We start from the raw sequence: 7,668 nt of genomic DNA, 5'->3' as shown, positions 1-7,668 counted from the left end.
TTAAGTGAATAGTGTTGGGTGGGTCACTCAGGTGGGTGGGTGTACCCACCTGTCATACCCACCCGAGAGTCAAAACTTGGGATTTTGACCGGGCTCGGGCCTCGGCGCGAACCCCACCCTCGGCATACGATGTAGCATACGTATATGCCTTAAAATACGGATATAATACCTGTTTTATCCGTACATGGCCTTATGGTAGGTGCATGTACACGGCTTGGGCACTCCCGTCTCTTCTGGCACTGGCTCGGACTTGTCGGGCCAACCAGTGTTTAAGGTCACCCGTGCCATCATAGCCCATAAGGAACCCGCTCTAATTTCCTCCGGCTCGGTTCCTGCATGGTCATATCGGTTCAACCGCGAAATCAGACGGGGTTTAAGAAGTGGGGTATTACATATTGTGTTCTTATTTTGTGAATGCATGAAGGAGTTGAAATTAGGAGAGTGGTGATCTAAGTGTGGAAACAAGTAGAGGTTTGAGATCTCATTTGAGATAGGAGATTTAGTTACTTTTTATTTCTGTTTGAATTTTACAACATGTATAGATGATGTTTAAGGTCTTTCCAGTGCGTTTCTAAACATAATTTGAATATAAAAATTATAGTAGTATAAATCTTTGAACCTATGAACTTAGAAGCAAGTCATTCCGACTTGTATCAGAGAAGTTATGTTTGTTTTCCTAAGACTACTTAAACCTGTATTATGTGCACAAGCTGTGCAAACACATCGATTTCAAGCCAAATTATAAAACTATTATAGTGTGTTTCTGAGATAACTTCCTTCAAGAAAATTGTAGGACTATAAAGATCAAATTTTTAGCTTTGGAAACAGTGGTTTCAAGTTATGTACAGAAAGTTATAGTCATTTCCCTAAGTTTACCTAAATCAATTTCTTCTAAACAAACTTTCCTTTGTTGAACTTTAGGAGAGTTAAAGACCAATTTATAGCTCGATTCAAGGCCTCATTATTTTTTATTTAACCATCATAATCTACAAAAGAACCCTGTAAAGTTTTATTTCAAATAGAGTAGAGGTAGGAAGGCTTGTAACATAAGATTTGGGGTTACTCACAATATATGTCCTCAGAAATTTTGAACCCAGTATTTTCTTGAGATAAATTAAAGAATGTTAACTAAATAATAACATGATTCTATAATGGAATTTAGTATGGAATAGGCATCAGCACAAATAAATAAGACCTTTAATGAAACAAGAAGGCAAAGAATGTGTAGCCTTGTGAGAGTAAATTGCCAAAATGCAATGTAAATGGTTGCTAATGCAAATGAGAGTAAATTAGAGGACTTACTAAGTTATTGTTATGACATGTGGATTGCTATAAGGGTCAAGTAAGCTTGGACAATGGAAAAACTTATTAATTATGATGTTACCCTATGTAGGACATCTCCAATATACTAGTGCTATCAGACTTTTAGAATTTGTAATGGATAAGAAAACTCGAGGTGAGTTGGACTGGCCTAGTTATCCTCCCCGGTTGTATGATAGATGCCTATATGTATTACTTACCATATTGATATGATAAATATCATGATGATAGCCTTGAAGACTATTTGTCCATGTATTATGAAATCTTTGCATTTGAATTGTAAAATGGGATGTTATGATTGAGGTTATTATTATAAGATGAATGAAGGTTTGTGGTGATACATTGCATATATGAAACAAGAAATACAATTGTAGCTATATTGTGAAATGACATGCAACTATGAGTTATGATTCTTCGTGTATTGATAATGTGGTCAGATTACGTATCTCTCTTAGCGGGGGATGAAGGGGTGAGTGTACGATGTAATGTGATGTAGTGTACCTTACCTAGTGAGGGAAGAAACGATGAGTGTACAGCGTTGAGATATTGTTGGTATAATATGATTGATCATTGTAGGATCACTGTTTTACAACAATGGTATGCATTACTTGATATACGCATGTAGAATGGTATAAAAATAGATATTATTATATTTATTATTATATTTGCTGGTGTGAGTATACCTGAGGAGATTTCTCTCACTGAACTGTCGAGCTTACCCTATTACAGATAAAGATCAAAGCAATAAGACCGAGAAGGAACCAACCATGTGGATGAATATTACACTTGTCAGCTAATAATTGTTTGATTTTCTTGTAATTAATGAATGTTTTATATTTCTCGTCGGAAATTTACACTTTTAAGAGAGTTGATTTATAAGTATTGCCACTAAGGGAAGTTCCTGACACTCTCATACAGTGGAACTCTATGTAATATTAGAAAACATTTAATTTTTAATGAAGGTTATTATGGGTTAGATTTTTTTATGAATTTTCGTATTTCTTGATCATTTAATCGTCGTCTATGAGGGTGTGACCATACCCTTATCCCGAGTTTGGGGTCACCACAGGGAGACCAAGAGGTTCAAAGATTTGTGTTTTAGAGCGAATGGACCCTCCCCTTTCGATCGTATTCCAAGGTCGATATTAGGTATGTTTCCTTCTCCCTTCTCCTTAGTTTAAAGTAGCGTAATGAAATGGGGTGTAGTATAGTATAATATAGTATACGAGTATAGTATAATATAGTATAGCATAATGTAATTGATGTAATACAACATAGTATAGTGTAGTGAAACATAATTTAATATAATATAATTTAGTATTAGATAAATATGAAAATACTTAATTAGTGAGACCGTGGCAGTGCGTTGCTGTGCTAGTCTCCCCGAGGATTAGTCGAAGTGTGCATAAGCAGGCCGGGACACCTTAGTTAATTCAAAAAAAATATATGTTTAATTAGTTAGCTTGATATTAGATAAACATGATTCGGGATAATTATTTAATTAATTAGCTTGGTATTAGATAAACATTTTAAGGTATAATTAGTTGGATGAATATTAGTTTACTAGATAATCATGATTATGGATGATTACATTAGCATGTTAATCACTTGTTCAGTTAGATGTGATTTATTAACAAGCATGTCTAGCGTGTACGTAAGCAAGATAGCTAATATATTTAAGCATGATTAAGGTTACATAACGAAGAATTTATTCATATTCATAATTTAGAACAATAATAATTTTTTTTCTAGAATTTAGAATAACTGTAATTAATGCAAGCGTGAGTGTGGTTTAAAGATGTTGTAGTGTACAGTAATTAGCCGAACATAGATATACATGTGGGTTTAGGACATATATGTTTGGGAGAACGTACAAACTCTAGCGTCTAGTAGAAAGACCAATTTTACCGAAAGGAGTGGGTGCTAACACCCTCCCATTTCAATAACATATCCCTCACTCGAATGTCAAGTGAGAACATTGAGTTTTCAAACCCGACTCTTTCCCCCCAAACAAGGATCGAACTTTTTTTTATGGTTCCTAGGCCCTCATCCTAGGTGACGATTCCTCTTTTCTTTTTCTTCTACTCATTTGTCAAGGAGGTGGCACCATGTTGATTTTTAAGTCATTGCACCTACGTCAGATGTTGGAACGATTCAGACATGCAACCGTGATATTAGATAATGAATCAGTAGACAAAAATGAATTGAGGTAGGCAATCTCCAAAACCCTATTAACGACCAAGGAAACCCCTACAAATTCAACAGAAATATTTTCAGACTCCCCAAATGGGGTCACGATCTCCGGCAAATGAAGAATTCCATCTTAGCAAGGCTCTCCAGCTCAACTAACAAAAAATCCAAACCACTCTTTGAATAGAAAGCTTATAACAAATAATCAGACTGTGGAAATATTTCTTATTCCATTTTTTAGGGTTAGGATGGATTCCATGTCTGACTCAGCTTTTAAAACCTTGGTTTGGATTAAAAGAAAAAAAAAAACATTACTCTTTTTTTTTTTTTTTTAGGTTCTGACAAGATCAAGATCGGCATTAACGGTACTTAATCTAGTCTATTATTCACTTTATCTTTCGTTTTCGTTAACAGAATTTGTTCGATCCTTATTTTTAACTTCTTATGTTTACAGGATTTGGAAGGATCGGTCGTTTGGTTGCCAGAGTTGCTCTTCAGAGGAATGATATTGAGCTTGTAGCTATTAATGATCCCTTCATCACGACCGATTTTATGCTAACCCCATCTATTCCTTACTGATCTACCGTAATAGATGAAGTGATCTATGTATCAATGATCGTCCTCAACTTCTCATGTCGCTGTCTTTTGTTTTAACTATAATTTTTTATGCTCATCACTATCATTTGAACTGATCTGCTCTGCTCTGCTATGCTCTACTACGCCTTGGGAGTGGAGTGACCGATCTGATTAACAACCCATCCCTGATTCGATGACATACATGGTTATTCTTATCGGTCCAATCTAAAAGTCCTTGTCCATTCCGTTTTGAGTCCGGATCGATGTTAATGAGTGTCTGTTGGTTGATCGGTTAGGAAGTTTAGTGTGTACTTTATTCGACTCCTATAGATTTGGTTTCCCTTACCAGAGATGAAGGATGTTATTCTTATTAATAACAACAGATAGGATCTTAGGATCTTGCCATACAATCATTGAATCACAAAATTAAACTATAAGGGTCGACGCATACCATTCACCATCGACTGTGAAGAATTTGCCATCATTATATTCTTCCTGTATCTTTATTCATGCAATCCCAATCACGAACACAATAGATCTTCTAGGTTTCTCCCACTAGCTCCCTTAATGCCTTATTGGTGATGGAACCAATAATGAGATTGACGTTAGAGTAGGAGGAGGACCTAGAGTCCTATTATGTAAAATTTTGCACCCTCCCATCAAGGTGTGCAAATAGGGTAGGATTCTTTTCCCTAATTTGATGAGGAGTGGATTTCTTATTTGGAATCTAATTCTATGAGATTAGTAACGGTCAATAACCTAATTGGTATATGGGACAATAATAAAGAATATTCTTACAATCCCCACTTGAACCATATGACTACATAATTATAATCTCAAACATAATTTGGATTCTAACATCATACTGCAGTATTTGAAAGTAAACCCATCAATTTTATGTCATCACAATCATAATACCATATTTGAACAAAACTACTAATGTGGATCATGGCGGTTATACATCATATAACGACATACTCCCTTCCATAGTCACAACACTAATAACTTCATCCAAAGAGGTGCAAAAGTAGGGAATAGACTAGAAAAGTCTATAAGTAAATGGTCCAACATAATATCTCACATATATTAAATAAAATGTGTACACATGATAATAAAGTGAGAAATATTCAGAAACAACAAATATCATGATCATTTAAATAAATAAGTAAAAATGTCTAACATCATATGACCATTACATCAAACTTTACATAAACCCATGTCCATTATAAGATCTGTAAAGTATTTAGACGCTAATGCCTTGGTCATAGGATCAGCAATCATCAGACTTGTCTTGATGTATGCAATAGACACTCATTGTTTCTGAACTGATTCCTTCATAAAATTGTATTTTACTCCAATATGCTTTGCTCTACTTGAATGCTTATCATTCTTGGAGTAATATACGGCAGCAACATTGTCATAATACATTCTCAGCGGCTTCGAAATGATGTCGACGACCCGAAGTCCTGAGATAAAGTTCCGTAACCAAATTGTCAGAGATGTGACCTCAAAGCATGCCACAAACTCTACTTCCATAGTAGAAGTAGAGACACAAGTCTGTTTCTTGGACTTCCAAGAAATTACCCCACCAGCAAATAGAAATATGTATCATGATGTAGATTTCCTACTGTCGAGGCATCTTACATAATCAGAGTCTGAATATCCGATCACTTCTAACCAATCAGATGCTCTGTAAGTAAGCATGTACTCCCTAGTCTCCTTTAAATACCTCATCACCTTCTTTGCTGCAACCCAATGATCCATGTCAGGATTACTCACATATCTGCCTAACATACCAACAGCAAAACTGATGTCTTAACGAGTATAAGTCATTGCATACATAAGACTCCCTACTGCGGAAGAATAGGGAATATCCTTCATTTGTGCTCTTTTCAGATCATTCTTTGGGCATTGATTTAGACTGAACTTATCTCCTTTTATAATGGGGGAAACACCTAATTTGCAATTCATCATGCCATATCTTCTCAAAACTTTGTTAATATAGGTTTTCTGTGATAGCCCAAGTATCCGACGAGATCTATCACGAAATATCTCAATGCCGATAACGAAAGAAACTAAAACCATATCTTTCATTTCAAAGTTCTTAGAAAGAAAGGTCTTTGTATCACTCAACAAACCAAAATCATTACTAGCAAGTAAAATATTATCCACATATAAGACCAGAAATATAAACTTACTCCCACTAGGTTTCAGCTATATACACCTATCAAAGGTGTTCTCAACAAATCCGAAAGAAACAATGATATGGTTAAATTTAATATACCAGTGTCTGGAAACTTGTTTAAGTCCGTATATGGATTTCTTAAGTTTGCACACTAGATTTTCTTTTCCTTGATCACTAAATCCCTCAGGTTGGTTCATGTAGACTTCCTCATCTAAATCCTCATTCAAGAATGCAGTTTCCACATCCATTTGGTGAAGCTCTAGATCATAATGAGCTACTAATGCCAATATGATTCTCAGAGAATCCTTCTTAGAGACAGGAGAGAACGTTTCATGGTAATCAATGCCTTCTTTCTGAGTGAATCCCTTTGCAACTAGTCTAGCTTTATGTCTCTCAATATTATCCTTCGAGTCGCGTTTGATTTTAAATATCCATTTACAACCAACCGCCTTAAAGCCCATTGGTAATTGAACGAGATCCCAGACATCATTGTCACTCATGGACTTCATCTCATCTTTCATGGCATCTACCCATTTAAGAGAATCATTATCGTTTATGACTTGTGAAAAGGTTAATGGGTCATTCTTGATTCCAATATCAAACTCTGATTCTTGGAGGTATACTATATAGTTATCAGAAATAGCAGACCTTCAAACCCTCTGAGGTCTTCCTTGAATTTTCAGTTGAGAAACATCATTCATAGTATTATCAGTGGTAACTACATCATGGAGTGATACATCTTCAATAATTTTTTTTTTTTTGTTAAAAGATGCTATTATTAAAATAAATGGAAAAAATACACCAACAGAAAAAGAAAGGAAACACAGCCGAGATCGCTAGAGAAACTTGCTCTCTCCACCTTCGGCATGGCCATCAGCAGAGAAAGCAAGAAACACCCTAGCAGAATCTGAATCTATGCCTGTCCATTGCATCATTTTCAATCTCCATCATAATATGACTTGGGAATGTCACAGAGGTTTCTGTGATTCCTGATTTTGAAGCCTTCCTTGCCAAATAATCTGCAACCACATTTGCCTCGCGAAAACAATGAGAAATTTTCCATGAAATAGAGTTCAAATAGGGGAGAATAGCTCTCCATCGTTGGAGCACAAACCATGGGACTTGGTTCTTCTGCACAGCAGACACCACACCAGCAGAATCTGACTCAACCCACACTTCTCTCACACCATATCTCTTTGCCATGATCAGACCTTCCAAAACAGCTTCAAACTCAGCCTCGAAGATTTTTTTAATGCCTAAATAAATGCTAAAAGAGTTGCAAATCTGACCCTCTTTATTACGAGCAATGCCACCAACACCTGCCCTTCCTGGGTTCCCCAGAGAACTCCCGTCTACATTGATTTTAAACCAATTCGAATGGGGTTTACACCAATGAA

The sequence above is a fragment of the Macadamia integrifolia genome, unplaced genomic scaffold (genome assembly GCF_013358625.1).
Source record: "Macadamia integrifolia cultivar HAES 741 unplaced genomic scaffold, SCU_Mint_v3 scaffold2377, whole genome shotgun sequence".
Taxonomy (NCBI): domain Eukaryota; kingdom Viridiplantae; phylum Streptophyta; class Magnoliopsida; order Proteales; family Proteaceae; genus Macadamia; species Macadamia integrifolia.
This window is presented reverse-complemented; position numbering follows the sequence as displayed.